Below are 20,624 nucleotides of genomic sequence, written 5' to 3'. Positions count from 1 at the left end.
GTCTATCCTGAACCCCACATTCCATAATGCAGATTGTCCTGTGTATAGCACATATCATCAAGTAAGCCCATGAAATACTTGGAGAATTCTGGCACCAACCCTGTGTTAGATTTTCATGAGCAGATTTCCCACACTTTTAGGGAGGGACTTGCAGGAGATGAATTGCTGCAGCCCCAACCCCTTCTCATTAGAAGAAACATCCAAGTCTGGATTTTTTTTTTTTTTGTCATTGGTTTTAGTGCTGTGGGAAGGTGACTCTGGATGCAGCAGTTCATAAAACACCCACGCTGGGATAAAAAGATCTATAAACACTTTTGGCAGTAGTCTGTACATTATCAAAGTGAAGGTACATTATTAAAGTTAAGGTACTGCTAAAAAAATATTAAAGGACATGGAGCTACAGTGTGCAGCATTGTAGGACAGGAAATCCACAGTACTACTGTGAAAGAAACAAAGTTTCAGAAAAACAGAATACCATCATTATCCATACTTGGTAGTGCCAGGGCACTAGAATTGTCATCTTTGCAATGGTATATTTTTATGATCACTAACAAAAATTGTTCCAGTCCTATACCTCATCCACCAGGCAACACCTAGTGTTGAAATGCAAAATCTTCGTATCTCTATTTAATATGTGAGGAAACGCTTCCTTTGACAACCCTGTCTCCATTTTGAGATCTGACAGGAGAGAAATCTGAGCTAATACAACCCCAGGTTTTTATAACTTCTTTGCATATAATTTTCTCAAGTTTTAAAACTGAGCTCACTGCACCTGCATTACAATTGAAATATCTTTATTTGGCTGTTTTGTAAGTACAGCCTGAGATTTGTATCTAGACAAGTATTTAGGTATCTACTTTGTATCTCAGAAATCAGCAGTGGGAAAACTTGAGCATTCAGTGCTATTAATGCTGAACTTGTGTGATTTCTGCATTCAGATCTAAGTCTGAATAAGATCTCAGTGACCTGGCCAAGTCTGACAACAGAGACCTGAAGTTGGAAAGACCTGTTAAATATCAGATCATTCTATTTGTTCTCACAGGAATGTGCCTAGTGAGAATGAGGGCTCCCTGGTAGTGGACTTCCTATCCTGGACCTTGAGTATAGCTTTGATTTTCAGCTGTGTGCCATCAGATTCTCTTTGGTTCTTACCAAGGCAGGGGCTACAAATGCAGAACTGAAAAGCTGTCTGACTGAGTGGGCAAAAAGCTTGGAATAACATCTGAGAAAATATCTAGAGCAATAGGGAGTGTTAATAGGCAAGTAGATTTCCTCAGGGAATATACAGTTTTTTTTTTTTTTTTTTTTTTTTTTACTTTTTACTTGCTCCAGAGAAGTTTCTTTCTAAGAAAATGCTTCATGGTACCTGGCAGGTGAGAATGGCCCTTAGGAAATCTATCTTCTGATTGCACTAGCCTGCACATATTTGACTTTACATGTTTTCATAGGAGGACCAGGGCTGAAAGGGGAAGGCTTTAGGCAGTGTATTTGCATGCTTAACAGAGGAATAAATCAGAATATTTACAAGAGTTTCTAACTCAGACTCATCCTACTACACTTTTCTGGTTTTGTTCGAGAGGTCTCTTCTCGCCTGGAAACTGGGGTTTTTGAAAGTTTAACAGATAAAATTATGTGATGCCAGTATTTTGTTCAACAGGCAGAAGAAATTGTAAAGCTGAGGATTAACTAAGTTAAAATCTTCACTTAAAAGTGGTAACTAGTTGAAGATTTTAACACTGCACAGCATTTCTCCCCTTTTTGTAGGTAGATGGAACTTCATACAGAATCCTTTTGTATTCTCTCATGCTTTAAGTGTATATGATGTGTATGTATATGTGTTTATTAATTTTAAAATGTAAATAGCTGTGAATATTGGAAATTGTAAAGAACTGTTCATAATTTAGATGAGTTTAAACCCTTTAATTTATCCTCTTGTTAGGTGAATACATTTTAAAAGATTTTAATACAAAATTTATTGTTTCAGTCCACTTTAAAATCTGAGGTAGCTGAAAATGATACAATAGATTATACAGTGTATAGTACTTAGCCACCTGGTGATCATAGAAGCCTGTATGTTTTAGGAAAAAAAAAAGAAATTGTTTGTAACTTTTACCCATCCTACAAAACCTATTTTGGATTATAAACTGTGCTGCGATTTTAAAATCACATTAATTATTTAGGATCCGTGCTTCTTGTGCACCTTTTTGTATTCCTTGCTCTGTATGTACTGGACAATAATTGTAAAATGCATGCTTTTTTCTGTCCTTATTCATCTATATAGCAAGCTATTTAACAAACATTGTTCCCAGTTATTTTGTGGAATGATGAGGCTGGCTATAAAGATCAGAACTTTTTAAAATAAAGGAGAGAACAAGGTAGGAGCTAAACTCCCTTTAGCTTAAGATCAAACTGTATTTAGATTTAAGCTTATTTCTAAATAATATAAACCAGAGATAAACCTTGCATAAACTGAAATGAGCTCTTGCATATCTTTTTGTATCAGTTTAACTAAATTAAATGCAAACCTTAAATAAAAGCATATAACTTTCCATCTAGACAACTCTTGGCCAATATGCTAGCAGATATTTACTACTTTTCTCATTGTTATCCTTAATTTGTAGCATATTGTGTAAATGCAATTTATACTTACATATCATATAAATAGCTTTTGTGGTCAGGCATGGCATATACAAAGCAATGTGCATGCTGAAATAGATTATCCATGTGTGGTTAATTGCAAGAGAGTGCAGCACAAATATATTGTGTGCTTTTGTAATTAAAGGTAAAAATGCAGTGCACAAGAAAAAAGAATAAGACATCTATTCAGCATTGATTTTATGTATTTTGTATTCTTTGTTGTGTCTTCTTGATATTATTTAGTTACTGGAAGCTGTTAAAGATAATTCGTTTAGGCATGTTGTTAATCCTATAAAATGCTGTGGAAAAAATTTTTACAGGAGGTCTTTGGAAGCAAACGCTGACTTTGAAAAAGTTGATATGGGACTGGACCTGACAACGCTCCCATAAAACTGCAATTACATATGTGCATACCACTCTGGAACTCCAGAACGAGGTTGGAAATGGTGAGTTTTTCTGTGATTGTCTCAATACATACATTTTACTTGCTCAGTTTTATTATATGGAATTCATGTTCTCTGGATAAGACTTTACTTTTTCACAGTGTTTTCAAAGACAGGACAGAATTCTACAAAAACGCCGATGATAAAGAAGACTCTATCATGGGGAATTTCTTCCTGCAGACTTAATACTGTCCTACAGGCTTAAGACTCCTGTTTAAAACATACATAATTATAGACAAAATTATGAAAATAATTGGTATCAGTTATCACACTACCATTACAGCAGAAAGATTAAAGGGCAAATGAACAGAATGTGCTGGCTGCCATTACTACATTCCTCTTAACAGTTTCATATTTTCTAATAACCTGGAGTAAGAGGGGAAAAAAAGATGAGAAAAATTCTCCAGCTTATTGTGAAATATCTGTAATGATAGTTTCCCTTGCAGTGAAGCTTTTTAGCTGTGCATAGTTCATGACCCTTAGCAAATCTGAACCATAAATGATGCAAAAATTAATAGTTGATTTAGTTTTCATTAGGTTTAAAACACGGTGACAGATTAATACTGCAGATCTGGTCACTAAGAAAATTCATTAAACGTGCTCCCCTCCAAAAAAGGAAGGATACCCCTCCTTTTTTTTTTCTTAGCTGAAAAATGTTTGGACAGCAAACTGTCTCTATGGTGGAGAGAGTCCTGTGGGTGTTTTGGCAGTCTGTGGTATGTGTCACTCTTCTCAGAAGAGCCAAGTTTAGATCCTCTCTTGGCTGAAAAGTCCATTCTGGAAGCAAAACCAAACAGGAAAAGGAATGGTGTGCATTCACCCCATCCCGGATGTGGTCCTATCCTAGGCCTCCTTGCATGTCACTGCTTCCTCCTCTTGGCCTTCCTTATCCCTTTTCATGCATGGGGAAGACCTGCAGAGAAAGCAGGGAAGCATGATCTCTTTTAGGTGTGCAGCTGGTGCAGAAAATACAAATATTTACAATATTAAACCTAGATATCTCATGTTATGGAATGTCTTATGCAAGTACTGCTTGCAGAGCAACACAGAAAACCTTTCCCTTTGCTATCATCTCTTTGTCTTTGACCAAATTGATTTTTCATTTTTTAATTAGGTGTGAAGAGCTGTTAGCTGTCTATTAGAGTCTGTTTCAGTGTAACTTTGAATTGTGTGTGATAGACTGCACATCTTTTGCAAAAGTTTAACAAAAAAAACCTTGACAGCTAATTTTACTATAGATGCAATTTCTAAAATCATTAATACTCATCAGATAAAACCCTGTCACTTGGAAAATTTTGCTATACTAGGTGTCACTGACAAATTGGTGCTGTGTGTGCATGTGTACAAAATACCATTAAAATATTTTGGCTACTATTGAGAATACGTGGTGGGTAAAGTTCATTTGATTAAGTCAAAAGTCTGCTTACTTCCTGTTCAGATAAACAGTACTCTAAAATCGCTAGTTTTATGTTGTCATTGATTATATTGCCTGTCTTCCCCTGTTGAGGTGGTGAGCAGGTCTCATGGGCTTGCAGCCTGTTGGGCTTGAGAGAATGAGCCCAGATTTCAAATGGATCCTCTTTTTTGCTTGGCATCCAGCTCTTGTGCTTGGAGCCATGCTGCTACCACCCTCATGGCAAATATCAAGGCCTCATATTTACAAGGGAAAGAAGAAGTGGAGCTGCTGATGCAATGGGATGACCAGAAGCTGGAACACCACATGGCTCAACATGGTAAGGGTCCTGGGAGAAAAAGATTTCAAACTCTACAGGATACATGTGGGCTCCAGATTCATTGCCAGAGACATGGCTGTTATCAGTCAGTACCAGAAGAAGAAATTTTACAAAGGCAGAAAGCACAAACCTCTTGAGCAGAGGCCCAAGATGACACGTGCAAAATGAGCACAAAGAAAGTCTGAGACCAAAAACCGTCAACCAAAGCAACACAGAGCTATACCCTACCCAGAGATTCACTTCTGGGACATAGAACTGCTATGTACTAATGTTCTTATTTTGGATAAGTATTTTCTCATTAAACAGAAGTTTGCTTTGGGAGAAAAAAGTACTTTCCCAGCAGGTGCATACAGCAAGGGGAGGGAAACTCCACCCTATGTGACTGCATAGACACGAATAGATGCACATAGGAAATCTGCAAAGGATTGCCTGATTTAAATGCAAAATAGAAAAAATGATCTTCTGTAGGGAAGAGGAAAAGAAGACATAAAACTAATGGGATTAGGAAAAAGCCTGATTAACAAGAAGTGGAGAGCAAAACTGACTGGGATACGCTGGGAGTCAAGGAGAACGGGCATGTAAGAACACAGGTGAGGGGTATTTTGAGAGATGCTGGGATTGGGATCTTAGGGAAAAATATCTGCAAGTGGAAGTCTGAAGTCTGTAAGATGACATCCAGGCCAGGAGACATTTACCAGAGGGGGACTGGGAAAAGGCACAGTTCTTGGAACAAGGTGGCTGGGCAAGATTTAGAGCCAGACAGACTAAGACTACACAGACAAAGAAGCAGGGATCAGGTTAGGTGGGGAAACCGAAGCAGTAATGACAAGGATGCTCCAGATTATGCCTTGAGGAGCTGGTTAGTGGCGGATGTCTGTAGGCAAGAGCGAGAGGTTCCAGCCCTGCAAAATGCACATATGGGTCTGATTATAGAACTGCATGCTGGAATTTGGTCTGGTTTCTTTTCAGTTTTTGTTTGTCATGTGTTGTTTTTCTTTTCTTTTAGTCTGTTGCATAACACAAAAATAAACTGACAAAAACTATTATTGAAGTTGCAGTTTACACTAGCTCAGGAGTCTCTGTAATGAGAATCTGTAACATGAGCCTTAGTAGCACAGTTCATATGAACTTACAGTGTCTCTTTACCAATAGACTGCAAAGGGTTTTTCAAGGCAGGAGTTTATATTATTAATTGCTGCTAGAAGGGTGCCTGGAACCAAAGAAAATCATGGTTATCACTTTTGCATAAATGTGGGTAGGTATATATATACATACATATGTATATACATGTACATATATATATATATATACAGAAAGGGGAAATATATGGTGATACAGTTAATACATTTTTTCATTTATGTCATACATGATGGCATAAAAGGGTTTGCACTCATTTAGATTAAGGACCTGTCTATCTTATCAAGGGGCATCTGTTGTTTGACAGTAGCTGTAGCAGATGACTGTGGAAGAATAATAAACTATACAGTCATGTTAAACTCTCTCTCTCTCCTTCCCAGTTTTTAGGTTCTAGTGATCTAAGGCTCAGATTTCCTGTGCTAGAGGTGATATCTTAGTGTTTAATAGCCCTTGATGGGTTTTTCTTCCCATCCACAATATCTCGTGGCAATGAATTTCACGGTTCTATACTGTGTATGAGAAAGGATCTCACTTTACTTGTTTGTAAGTGTTGTTTGATGTTTACTAGTTCTTGTCATGTGAAGCATACTGAAAAATTGTTCCCTGTTCACTGTCTTCCTGCCATACTTCAGGATTAATCATGTATACTTGTCATATCTCTATCTCCATCACCTTTTTCACAGACTGAATGGCTAAGTGTACCTTGCTTGGTACACTTTGATAGTACTAAGTCACACTTTTCTGTAATATATTTGTTACTCAGAAATGAACAATTTACATTTGAATTAGATCAGGTAGCCTAAACACCCCCAATAAATTCTTTAAATTCTTCCATAAAATCTTTTTTTTGATATATACCACTTAGACAACAAAACACGATTGCAGGAGTATTCAAAACAGTTTCCAAACTTTTTGTAAGACTAGCTTACGTATGTCTTTGTTAGTATGACTCCATATATAAAAATGTGAAGGGAACTATATGCCATCCTCCTCCTTCCCTTCATATAACTCATTCCCTTCTCTTCATATAATTCATTAATATTTGGAAATGTGACAGCATAATCTAATATAAGAAACCTTGTTGGTCTACATGAAAGAAAACCATGAATGTGTCTATACAAATAGGGTAAACCATGACTATAAAGGGAAAAGCTGTCATTTTAAGTCATGACCTTTTTGTATACAGAAAAAATACTTTCATTGTTATAGGAATAAACCTACTAATTTCTGCTTTTTACTTGTATGAATTTGGGGACAGATATTGCATAACAGGAGGAGAAGGGTAAATAGAATTATCATAGAATGGTTTGATAGGGACCTTAGAGATCATCTAGTTCCAGCTCCCCTGCCACGGGCAAGGACAGTTTCTAGTGTCAGTTTGATTCCATTCATTTATTCATTAATGTATTCATTTTCATGTTCAGTCTGTCTTCTTAAAACTGTGTTTTTAATTTTTCCACCCATGATTTTATTTAAAGGGAAGACATGGTTGGAAGTTAGCAGTCTCATAAACACAGAACTGGAAGAATTTGTCGACGTGTGGAAACTGTGAGATAAAAATTGTCATAAAAAAGGGAAAACTACTATGATTAAATTGGAGGAAAAGAGCACTGTACAGTTCCTACAAACAGAATACGTGCGTCTATGCCTTTTCCCCAAGTTTTTGCACAGGTGATGCTGGTAGGATTTAAAAAAAATTATTTCACTAACTTACTTTTCTCATAGCACCTTTCCTTTGTGTTCTTGCCAACTATTTTCCTTTCTTTGCTTTTAGGCAATACACTGTCCTCTTGGGAAGAATAAACCAGAGCCATTGCATGCGAGTCTTACCCCTTAGGATTTTGCTTTTCTTACAAAGCACTGCAATGATTTAAAAAATAACAGTAATGGTAAAAATACCTGTAATAACTCTTTTGTAAACTGTTGTCATTTTTTCCTGTCAATTACAGCCTGTGGTAACTTTACTTTAAAATAGAATGAAGGCAAATGGTTCTGTGAATATGTTAGGTCACTGGTTTTCCTTTTCATTTTCCAGTCAACAAAGAAGTGGAAAAAACTTCCTTAGAGCAGTCCCTCTCCCTCAATGTGTTTCCCACATATCAGAGGATATTATAGGAAACACTTAGCAGTCATGCACTTGGATAAGAAGAAGATATACAAAACACTGAGCAAGTAAGCCTGAAAACAATATATGAAGCTTCTTGAGCAGGTGTGTCAACAAACCTTACATATACCTCTAAACTGCATTCAATCCAGCCCACTCTTACAAATATTAAAAGTTACTGCTGCTGGAAATGCATAATCTTTAGATCAATCACAATCGAAACATTAGACATGTTTGAGAATTAAATCCAACAAGAAAAAAAATCAAATTATGTTTTTGTTTGTGTGATCTGCCTGCTATATTGCTGTTGTTAGCAGCTGTGTGGAATTGAATGCAACACAATTAACCTCAACTCCACAAATATTTGTATACCACTTGATAATTAAAATACTTTTTTTAAAATTTAATTTTATTTTAAGAAATTACTGCTTCATGTCTCTTTCTAATTGTAGGTTCAGTTACCAGCCAAGTATTTGTCAGGTATTCTTGGTGACAGCACTTGCAGGATAGGATGTTCTATGGGAATTTCGTTTGAAATTCCAATTTGCCTAATCTCATGCACATGAAATTAAATAAGGTACCTACGTGCACATACCACTTTTGGATACTGGTTTGTATAGAAATAAAAATCACACAGGATTTTTCCATGTAATATGTAACAGCTACCAGAGAAAAATATTTTACTGTAAAGTACAGGGTGCTTAATGTTCTTTCTACGCTCATATCAGCAGCACACAAAATTGAAGTATCATCCCACATAAAAAAGGAAAATACTTCCCTTGGGGTAAACTTTGCTGCATCATAGCAAACCCACTTTTCTTTTAGGTTACTAATTCTTACTGAAGTGTGGAGTGCCATTATAAGATGCATCAGATATAAAGGCAGGATGTCAATATACTTTGAAGTTGTAAATGCTCCATCCCTGGTAGTGTTCAAGGCCAGGTTGGATGGAGCCTTGGGTGATATTGTCTAGTGGAAGGTACACCTGCCCATGGCAAGAGGGTTGGAACTGGATGAGCTTTAAGGTTCTTTCCAAACCTAACTATTCTATGATTCTACCATGATTGTTGTGGTGCAGGTTTCATTGATTTAGGCTGTTGAACACCATCTCTGAAGTTTCATTTCCCACTTTTTTTTTCCCCAATTTGAGGTGTTCTTTCGGTATTCCACAGGAAGTACATCTTTGTATTTTAAATGGTCTCTGAAATACAATCACTATACTCTCTCCACTGGATTTTTATTTTGGATTTACATGATGAAACTTACTTTTATCCATGGTGCACAGACACGGTAGTTATCAAGTATAGAAGAGGCTTACCAGGGAAGCCTTTTTAGTGTTAGATGTTTAGACTTGCATTGTTTACCTTGTTCTAGCTCTGGGTCTCATGTGAGATAAGTTACCTTACTAATACGGCAAATAAAAATGGATATCTCTCTTAAAGAGTTAGATCAAATCATGGCAGGATCCAGTGGATGCCACAGCCTGTGCAGTAGACACTGGGTCTTCATGGCTAGGAGCAGAGGAAGAGAGGAGGAAGATGGGCCAGACAAGATTGTCAGCCTCCTTAGACAGGCTGATTGCTACCAATGAAGTCATGGTCTGTGGGGAGCATGTTCACTCTGAATGAAAGTTGAAGTCTTGAGAAGATGCTCAGCCCAGACTGACATGGTTCTCATATGCTTGGATCTGGACAGAACAAAAACCTTTGCAGCGTTGTCTGAATTCTTCCTTCTGGACTCCCTTTTTCTAGAGCAGGGGAAAGATGAAGTGCCAGGGAGAGATGAAGAGACAGAAATCTCAGAACATGAAGTGAGAAGAATGCAAAATATTACAATTTTACCATAAAGAGCATCTCTGATTACATTCCATCGTATCTTTACTGATCCAGATTGCACTCTCTCTTGGGCACTTATTAGACACCTCAGAAATACAGAGATTAAAGTCAATGTAGGCATCTGGAAAGTTGTCTGTGGGCTACTCAAAGCTGCTCCAGGTATCCGGACTTATCATGTGCTGCACACCTACAGCTTCTTTGTGAGGGTGGACTGTATAGAAAATGGGGCAAGCATGCAGCTTGCTCATCAACAGATGCTAGCAAAACGAGGTCTGCAATGTTTCTTTGTTCAAGCAAAGAACATTAGTTATTTTTTTTGTGGGAAGGGATAACTGCAGAGGAAGTTCTACATCATAAGGGGCATTCTGAGAAGATTTTTGAGTATGCTGTAGCTGATTTTCAGGGTGGTGCTTAGAGGCCCAAGTTAGCCAAACTCTATTCTTCTGAAGTTTATAGAAAGCATATTCAGTGACTGGGCTAACATGATATATTGATTTTGTTCATGTGTTTCTGTTTATGATGACTGAAACTGGGATTGTGGTGATATACTTCCAAAGATCATTAATCTTCTAGCATCCTTTTTGTTCTTCCCCTCTTGTTCAAGTTACAGATCCTAGCTGCAGATATAGCTGGAAAATGACTGTCAGACGGAATACAATAAGGAGTTGCTGGAAAGGAGCCATTGCTGTGCCTTGTTACAGATTCAGAGCAAAAGTTTTCAAGGAGTATTCATCTGGCATTCCTACAACTGCAGTGTGTGGCACTCCTGAAAAGTGTTTAGAGGAAGGTATTTGCCCCACTTCACTTTTAAAAGCAAATATTGACCAGTGAGTTAAAGCTAGTGTAAGCAAAAGAAACCAATAGAGGGTGTTAGTTTTGCTGTGTTGAAACAGAATCACAAAGTCCCTTTGCTTAGTCAGAGTAATTAAAACTCAGTAAGTCAAACAAAGTACAATGAAGAGTAAAAAGAGCTGTTAACTTGTCAGTGATTTGATTAATTTGTTTTAAGAACTAGAAATAAAGCTGAGAATCCACTTAGAAAGTCAGACATTTAATTGCTCAAAAAAAAAACCCAGCTGTTAAAGCAATCATGAAATGCATGCATCCTGTGAAGGACTCTAATTCTAATTGCTGTGTGTATAACTCCAGCTCTGAGTGTGAGAGAACTTCAAATGAAAGCAGTGCCTCTAAGTGGAGTGTAGAAAGGGATCCAGAGTTATCATCTGTATCTGTTTCCTTGCTGATGCCTCTCACAGTGGTGAAATTGCTCTCTGACTGTTGCATGTCTGCAGTTTCAGGTAGATAATGATTTAATTACTCAGTTTTTGGATCATTGAACAATGTCATTGATCTAGAATATGCTTTCAGTAACTGTATATCTACCAGGTTGGTAGATGTATGCTCATTGGCTGAACTCTGATCTGTTCAGTTGAGATAACAGCACAATATCAGTTTGTAATTAATATGGTCACTTGTGCTTACTATCTGACTATAGAAAAAAAAAAAGAAATATTGTTCCTGACAGTGTTAGTATTCATTCTTCTCTTGGAAATACCTGGCGTAATTTTGTAAAGCTTATGCTATAATATAGTCTCAGAAAGCAAACTGCAAGTTTAAATTTAAGATATTCTTTAATTATGTTCTTTAGATCATACTATAGTTAAAAAGTTTTATGGAACAATTAGATAGTATTGAAGAACTTTAATTAGTTAATTCTTACTTAGCAGTTTGGTTATTTCTTTCCTCTGGTTATTTCATTACATGTGTGGCAGAACTCAGTTACAATTTTTCCTTCCAAAACAGCATGGTTGTGACTTGGGAAAACTCTGGGGAGTTGTGATTTTAATGTACTTGAATATGAATAGATACAGCTGTCCATACGGCAGAATAACTGTTTTAATGCCATTGCATTTGATTATACATCTATAATCTACTCAGATTCCCAATATCACCTCTGCTTATCGTGGCTGTAGAGGCATTATTATTGGTAGGAGACTGGAATACACTCTCAATGTAACTACATAAAAAATGCTTTGTGTTTTTCAGTGATGAGAACTTTATAAGCAGTAGCCTACAGAAGGGTGGTGGCATTGACATCTTCTCTATTGGTATTTGGAATATTTTACAAGCAAAGTAGAAAAGAATATCTCTAAGCTCTTGGCAGTTTATTCTAGTATTTCATTCAGGACCACTGGAAAAAGTCTTATACACTTCATACCAACTTGCTCAAGCTGTAATCACAGGAAGGCCCACCTTGCCTTCAAGTCCCTGTTCTGGGTTCAGCAGTAGCAGTCATTTTTTTCTCCTTCTTAGTAGCTTGTGCATTGCTGTGTTTTTGACTTCTGGCCTGGGAACAGTTGCACTGATAACAGCAATGTTTTTAGTTACTGCTCAGATGTTTGGTCTGACCAAACTTTCTGAGCCTCATGCTCTGCCAGGGAGGAGGGAAAGCCAGGAGGAAGCAGAGACAGGACACCTGACCCAAACTAGCCGAAGAGGTTTTCCATACCACAGCACATAATGCCCAGGATGTAACGGGGAGTTATCCGGAAGGGCTACTGCTCTTGGGGGTTTGGACTAGGTATTGGTCGGGCTGGGTGGGGTGAGCTATTGGTCTGCGGGTGGTGAGGTGTTGTATTCTCTTCACTTGTTATTTCCTTTATCGTCATTATTATTATTGGTAGTAGCAGTAGTGATTTGTGTTATACCTTAGTTATTAAAGTGTTCTTATCTCAACCCATGGGAGCTACATTCTTTTGCTTCTCCTCCCCATCTCTCCAGGAGCTGGGGGAGGAAGAGGGAGGAGTGAGTGAAAGAGCAGCATGGCTGTTTTTAAATCACGACAGTCTCTCAAGCGTATCTTCCTTCTGCTGGGACTTAAGCCATCACAGCAGTTGATTTCTCTGTCTTCCATAATGAAGTTGAGTGGAGAAACTTCTGCTGTATCTGGTACATCTATACTATTTCTAGTATCTACATTGTGACAGAACAGCCAGCTTGGAGTGAGCGGTTCTGAAATGCATTTAAGAATAAATAAATATTGCCATGTTCAAATTAACAGCTTGGAGTTTTTTTATTACTCTGAAACTGCTTTGATACCAAAAAAATGAGTAGCCATTAAGTAGGTTTGGTGTATGGCACCAAAGTGTAGTATAGCCGTAAAATGTGGAAGCATATCCTAACAAACACAGGATCTACAAACTGAATGGTTTTTATTATTGATTATCGTAAAAAACTTCTTATAGAGAGACAAACCATGCCTTTGTTTCATATAAGAATGGATAAGAGATGGAGGACACAGCTTGTCATTCAGGGAGTGTTAGCTCTTTGTCTACCTTCTACGTGAGCAAGAGGCAAAGCCAGCTCTGGATAACAGCAAAACAATCACCTACAACATCAGGCTCTTGACAAAATGTCTCTGGATCCCTGACTGTGCTTATCTGTGTTAGAGACAGGGAGAATCACATTTGTTGGTGTCAGACAGCCGTGTCAGAATCTGTGAAAAGGCAGCTGCTTGGGGGTAAATTTATTATTCTCCAAGTAGGAACATCAGGACCACAAGCCCAGTTTCCTGGAGTTATCTGACAAACCTGTCTTGCCTGCCAAGGCTGAAGGTACTATTCCAATAAACTCAGTTTCAGGTGATGGGGTTCAGTTTTTGCTAAGAAACTCTGAGACAATAACTCTGGTCTGGGATGATATTTGGCTTGTCAAGCTGGATGTGACACAAACACAAGCACTCAAGCACATGGGAGTAGAAACGAAGAAAAGGTTCTGTTCATAAATCATTCTCATTTATCTGCCTTATAAATGCAGGCAAAAGACAATTACTCATGGGCAACAGGAACCTCTAACCTTCTGGTTAAAGCACTTTTCAGAAGGCTCTTTTTATAACTGATAGATCTTATACATTCCACATATAAAAGTTATCACAATGCATTTGTTTTGAAAGTTTGTGCTTGTAAAGATATGGAAATTGTCTTGTCTAAAAGCTGACTTTAAAGAGACTAGAATGTGTGGTTTTGTTTTTTAGTATATATCCATTATTTTTTTTCCAGATGAATTCTGCACAAAAATAACTTTATGAAATGGGACTCGAGACTGAATTTTGACAGTTTGTTTTTTTAAAAAGGAATCTCTGTCTCTCAAGTTGTTTATAGTTAAACTTCTAAAAGAATTTTCTAAGCACTGAGAAAGTTGACTCTAAATTCCAGTCTTTCCCTTACTTTAAAACAGAGGTTGTCTGCTTCCACTTTTTTTTTAAACTGCAGCACTTTTCATACACAGTTGAGGTGCACCTCCAAGGCATCTCTATACTGAGGAAGGAAATGAGTCAACTGCTATTCAACAAACACTGTGTGGGCATTGAGGGTGGAAGGGCATTCCCGATCTCCAAACCTAATCTCGAAGTGATACCCTGTGGAACCGTTACCTTGTCCCATTTGTGAACATTGCCAGGAGGTCCTCCTTCTCACCACTTTGAAGGATGCCATATATGTCTTGTGTCTCTCAGACAGATCAAGATTTTGTTATGTGGTTCACAGAGCAAGAATAGTTTTCATTCTTCTATAAATGTTTAAGGTGTAATAACAAGAACTAAGCTGCACCATGCACTAACCTTGAAGTAAAGTGTTCTTTGTATGTATGTGGATTGTTTTGAATCTCACTTTACATATGAAATAAGCTTGGTTCCTTATGCACACTTTTGTTGAGACAGCTCAAGATACTAGCAGAAATGCTGAACTGAGAAACTCAGCTCATGGGTTCGCATTTTTTACTTTGGTTTTCTTCAGTTGGGGGAGGAAAGAAGTCTGCAGAGGCTGTACGATTTGCTTCAGCTGCCACTGAAGTGCAGATTTCTTGGTTGTGTGCAAAGAATATTGGTACGCTCTGCAAACACATTTAACTTCACTGGACATGGTATTAATACTCACACCGATTCCTCCTTTTTATACAATTATGGAAATAAGCCTAAAGGATGCTAAGTCAATGACTAAATAACAGGGCTAGAATAGTGGTAACAAGAGCAAAGTATCCTTACTAAGTCTTCACAGTCAGAGAGAAGCAATGATATTTATCAATTATAAGCAGGTGCTCTAGAGTACCACATCATTCCACATTTTCATACTAGGAGAAAACAATCCTTTCGTGTTCAAAATAAAAGATACAACAGAAGCAACTGTTCTTAAACTGTAATCCTAACATTACATGGCTTCATTTTTTTGAAATCATTGCATTAGTATGTAACTTTTTTCTTTGGGCAATAAGGACTTCCATTTATTTATTTGGAGTAGAAATAGCAGGTTTAGTAATATGTTCACAAAGAGATTTTTTTACATGTTACTCACCCTTATAGCCTTCCTAGTTTGCAGGTTTTCAGCCTGTATTTGTGAATTTATTTATCTTGGTATGTATCTGCTTATGTCATTAAATAAGGTGGTTTTTACATGTATGTTATTTTAGGGTACTTTCTTTCCTCCTCCAGTGTACATTCAATGTGTGATTACATAAGGTGTTACTGGAGCAACAAAATTTTGAGAGCAGAAGTCATGTTTGTGGCTTATTGTGTCCCAGTTTCTATTTGCACCTATGGACAGTAGATCTGAACTCATTTCTCTGACAGGAAAAAAGTATAATATAAAACTGATGTCTCAATCTGAAAGTTCGGTATTTTTTTGCTTCAGAAAGAACAGAGTTCCTCTGAAATGGGATGCTGTATTAGCTGTTGAATCTCATAAACAGAGTATAAGTGGCATCAGACCTTGATGTAGACCAAACAGAAGAACTGGAGGCAGTTTTCATCCTAGCTATGAGTTTTCATCTAAGCTGTCTAATAAGTATTGCCTTTGTGTGAACTCTTAAAGATGACAGTTAACCACTAGACCTGCCTTAAAGGTAGACAAAAGTATATTTTGCAATGTGCAGTCTTATCTTGGAACTCAGAATATTGTGGAGGCTGAAAATACAAAAATACAAATGGATTCAGAAAGTAACTGGATGAATTCAGGGGAAAAATATCCACCAGAGCTATTAAATATAAATATATTAATACAAATTTAGGCTCGTGATGTTGCAAGGTACCTTTTCCACAGGGGACAAGTCTAAGTATCTCTCAATACTTTTTCCCTATAACCTTTTCATGACTTATTGGTTAGAGGGACATGGAACTACACTGAGCTAGGCTGTGTCTATGTAGACCAATATAGACACATTTGTTTTGAGATAGTGTTGACTGCAGATGTGTCAAATATCCCCTTAAATAACTGGCTGTGATGGACTCTGATTATCTGGAGCATGGTAATTATAGAAATTAACTAGAGAAAAGGAGAATCCTTTTATTTCTTGGTCAGGCAGTCAAAGGCTGGAACGTGTGGAAACAACACAGCGCGATGGCGCACCAAAGCAGAAGCAATCTTACTTGCATTGCTTGCCTGTAAGGTGTTTGCTGGTGCTCTTGCCTACCTGGTGTCCTGTGCCAACCTCTTCCTTTGAGATGCTCAGAGACATCCACCTCTCACCTTCACCCTGAGGAAGAAGGACGGGATGGCCCACCAGTGGGCCCACCACCGGGCAGGGCTGTGGGAAGCTGGAAACCAGCTGTACTGAAGCATCACTGGGGCAGGGGCTGATGGCCCCAGGGACTAATAGGGGTCCAGGGCCATTGACAGGGTAGGGGGAGGCCTAGGGTCTTGAGTAGGGACAGGCAGGTCTCGGGGGTGCCCTCAGGACCTGGACAGACCCTTCACATCTTTTCCACAGGATGGATTTGCTGTAGACTCCATGTAAACCACTTTCTCACTAGGAAGTGAAAGCAGAGAGTTCAGGCTATTTTAATGGGTGCTGGCTGACTAGGGATTAAAAAACCTGTACTAATAAAAACCAATATTGCTGAAAGAAAAAGCAAGAGAAGAATGTGTTTTTTTCTTGTGTCCTTTTTCAGAAAGCAGAAGGAAAAGACAGAATGGAAAAAAAAAGAATGAACAGCACAGGAAAGATCAGCTCAAGGAGATGTTGTGAGCAAGGAGTCTGAATTATAAAGAACTAAAAAAGCCACATCCCGCTTGCCTGAAGTGCTGGAAAAGCTGTCTTGTTCTAGGGTCAGAGGTGGCCTCAGGCAGGAGGGCATGTTTGCATGTGTGATCCACCAAACTTGCTGGAGCTGGAGTGTGCCACCCGGATGTCCAAGTGCTGGGGAGACCCCTGAGTCCTGTACAGGTGTTTTGGTGACTGACTACACTTGAGCTTTTTGACTCAGAGAAGATGTGGAAGATGGGGGACAGCTTCTTGAGATAAATCCAGGTGACCAAGAAAAGGAGCTGGCTGTACAAGATGAATTAGAACAGCTGTTTACCCCATGTGTAATTCCTCAGGCAGTATGGATTGTATATTTTTCACCTCAGGGTAAATACAGGGGTGACACTGAGATAAATCTGAGTTCTTTCAAGAGGAAAAATGAATTTAAGTAGGAGACTGATGGGAACATGTAGTAATATAATATTTCCTTATTGGTGGAAAAGGTCCCTAGATGTCGCATTGCTGATAGTGCTATGGAATATGGTAATGGGCTGCTTAAACTTCCCTTACTTAAAAAAATGCAAAAAAAAAAAAAAAATCGAGATGGCACCCAGGACATTTAGAAGGGAATTTTAAGATACTTAGGAAATAGGTTGATCTTGAGGTATTTTAATTAGGAAATTACCTAAGGAGGTGCGTTCTAAAATGGATCTAACAGTTCCAAAACAGGTCTATGTGCTATCGGAGCTTCAGATATATATGCTGTATGCCCGTATCAACTAAATTCTGTAATAGACCAAGAACTAACATATAAGTAGCTTGTAAGATGATACAGTATGTGCTTTGAGCTCATTTCCATTTCTTTTACCCAAGGTAAATAAAGCAATAAGCAAAACCCTGTAATTCTAGTGTCACTGTGAGGTCCATCATACATAATTGTCATCAGTGGGCCACAACAAAATGGAAATGCCCACTTCTGACTGCGTTTTAGCTGTAGAGTAGATAGTTCACAGGCTTCAAGTATGCAGAAAATGGAAATTCCACACTCTTTCAATAGTGAAGATATGGTCTTAGAAAATAAGCATGGGTGTAATCATAACTAACTTTAGACATCTGAACAGTAAAGACTCACTTCAGTTGTATAAGGGTAGATATCTGTGCAATTTGCAGTGGTATACAATGCTGTTGGCTACCACACCAGAACAGAGTGGGATTCTTATATGTCCTCTGTCATATCTGCCAAAGCCATAGGATGTTTTAGATGCCCTGCGGCAAATCAGATCTCACTAGATCTCAATGTTTAGACAACTGAATTCAGCTTCAGAGAACTGGACTAAGCAACTCATCTGTGCTCCCTCTACAGGCAGGGAAATTCTGTTCTCACTTTAGGAAACAATAATGAAAATATTACAAAAGTAAATCTCTTTAAACTTGCTTCTAAGATTTTCTGTGTTATGGAAACTACTCTTCAATGTGCAGGTCTCCCACCTCTGAGATAGGATCTGATATAGACTCAACATTCCCTCTCTGGAGATGCTGATCTTTTGACATGGTAGAAGATGTGAGTATAAGAGGCAATTAGCTTAGACAGTACATGCCTGTGTGAGGTAAATCCACCCTTAGACACGGGCTCAAGATGAAACAAAAAAGGATTGCCAGTGTAACAAGGTGTGGAGAGGGCAAGTAACTCTCTGAGTTGAATGAATAGGTCTGGGGGACTCAAGGCAGGTTGAGAGGAGTGTCGTCCTGTCTGCAACGAACCAAACCATTTTGTTTAGAATCAGCACTGCATTCACTGCAAATATTAAACTTGTAGTGGGACTACAGCTCGTGTAGGCTCATCTGAGCCAGCTGCCAGCTAACCAGCAGAGGGTACTGGTAGCGGTATAGGTGGAACTAAGCTGGATCTGGGTATGGATCAGCTGCCCAAAATGGCCCTAGTTCCATGGAGAGGGGTCTGTGCTGAGCCTGCTCTTCTGCACTTATACTGCCAGCAGTATTACAGCTAGCTAGTTAAAATCAGCCTTTCTACATATATATGAGCAGGAATTTTTTAAGTGGAAATCTCCCCACAAACTGATCATTATCTATGTTATTTAGAAGTGAAATTTACACTACTGTCCCAGCTAGTGAGTAGAAGGTATAGATGATGGAGTTCTGCTACGAGTGATTTCATCTTAGTAGAAATGGTAGGAGTTCTGGAAATTATTTAAAGTCAGACTTTGCATGTTGAGGTTCCTGAATGGGAAGATATTTTATGCTGTGTGAAGCAGAACATTGTTGCCTCCTAAGTTTGTGTTCAGCCATTTTGCTAAGTGCAATTATGTGTTGGTGAGCTACCACAATTTTAATAGAAATGCCTTGATACTTCTATGGAATTTCCCTGATTATCAAAAGTTAATAGTAAGCGAACAGTCTGGGCATTCACAATTGTTCGCCGTTAAACTGGCTTGTGTCCTAGATACAGAAACTAAAATTAGTGGTATTTACTCAGGCATAACACCCTGTATTATGCTTGCAGGAAATGATAAGCTAGAGGGGAAGTATTCAAGATGGGGGGTAATCTTTAACCAAAAATCCAGGGGTGGGTTGGTTTTTTTTTTGGAAAGCCTAGTTCAAAGAGTATGCAACATATAATTTGGGGATGCAATGCAATCACCAGAAATAATTTAAAATGGGTTACTTCACTCGAGTATGACTCTTTGAAGAATAAATAGTAATTGTTTTAAGTGCATAATTAGTTTAATATTGGCTCCTTTCAGCAAGCTGAAGACTCCTAGATTAAGCTTTAAGTCCTGTGCATCTGTCCACTTAAATTCTGTTTATTCTTCAGGCTGTCATAGTTCCATTATTAAACCCTTTGAAGCCCTTTGATGTGTTCCTGCACATAAAAAGACTGGTGCACACTTTCATGCAGCCTGATCTTTGAGAGGCTAACTTTTTTCAGCATAACTGAAGTCTGAGAAGAAGTTAAAGTCATCCTCAAGAAAACCTGCTAGCAAGGAATACTATATCTTATAAATGTATTTATGTCCACATACATACATATATATTTTTAAAGCCTTGCCTGTCAGACTGCAGGTATATTTCTGATTTTCATAAAGAAACCCAGTATTCTATTGTTGGAACTTGGCTATGTTTCTTTGGAAGGCACAGGCTGCTCTCTGTACTGAGTGCCAGCACAGTGTGCTTTGATTTTACAGCTACGTACCATGTTCTGACACCTCCTGGGAAGCAGTGCTTGTGGTTTATGTAGCAGGTCCTTTCTGGACTGTGGTGAGTACCATCTTGTGGGCTCTGAGATCCTGACCACCTGTGGCATGGGCTTTGTTGATCTACACCACCAAAACAACCTTGATTGCTGATTTTTTGCCTAATTTGCAGAGGGTGATGGCCATACCTGTAGCATGATTATCTTTCTGCTCTCCTGAGCCACAAGTGAGAGCTCTCTGGGTTATTGTGCGCAGAGTACATACAGACATCCCACCTCTGTGCAAATACTTAACTAAGTGAAAACTGATTGAGGCTTCCTTAAATCTGCTGTATGCCCTCTCCACTTTTCAGAAGCTTATCTTGCAGTTGGCTCTCTAAGGTTTTTGACCGGTGAGCTGCTGAGATACTGACTCCAACCTAGACACATTGCCAAGAAGCTGGCAGAAAAGGTCACTCAGATCTCAAAGCTGAGAGAAGAGGCTTTCTCATGGACAGTTCCACGTTTCTG

At 38.4% G+C, this 20,624-nt stretch overlaps 1 long non-coding RNA gene across 2 annotated transcripts; it reads left to right on the top strand.

The window, feature by feature from the left end:
• The first annotated feature begins 1,579 nt into the window (after window positions 1–1,579).
• On the top strand, window positions 1,580–11,181 carry LOC115947401 (uncharacterized). 2 transcript variants are annotated; one of them, XR_004081327.2, is made up of 3 exons: window positions 1,580–1,760; window positions 2,958–3,083; window positions 10,494–11,181. It is a non-coding gene; the product is annotated as an uncharacterized lncRNA (long non-coding RNA). The 2 variants fall into 2 exon arrangements; XR_004549476.1 differs by lacking the exon at window positions 10,494–11,181 and adding an exon at window positions 3,182–3,296.
• The last annotated feature ends 9,443 nt before the right edge of the window (window positions 11,182–20,624 follow it).

Source organism: Melopsittacus undulatus, chromosome 3, assembly GCF_012275295.1.
Source record: "Melopsittacus undulatus isolate bMelUnd1 chromosome 3, bMelUnd1.mat.Z, whole genome shotgun sequence".
Lineage (NCBI taxonomy): Eukaryota > Metazoa > Chordata > Aves > Psittaciformes > Psittaculidae > Melopsittacus > Melopsittacus undulatus.
The sequence above is the reverse complement of the archived record's forward strand: the minus strand, read 5'-3'. Positions and strand labels throughout refer to the sequence as shown.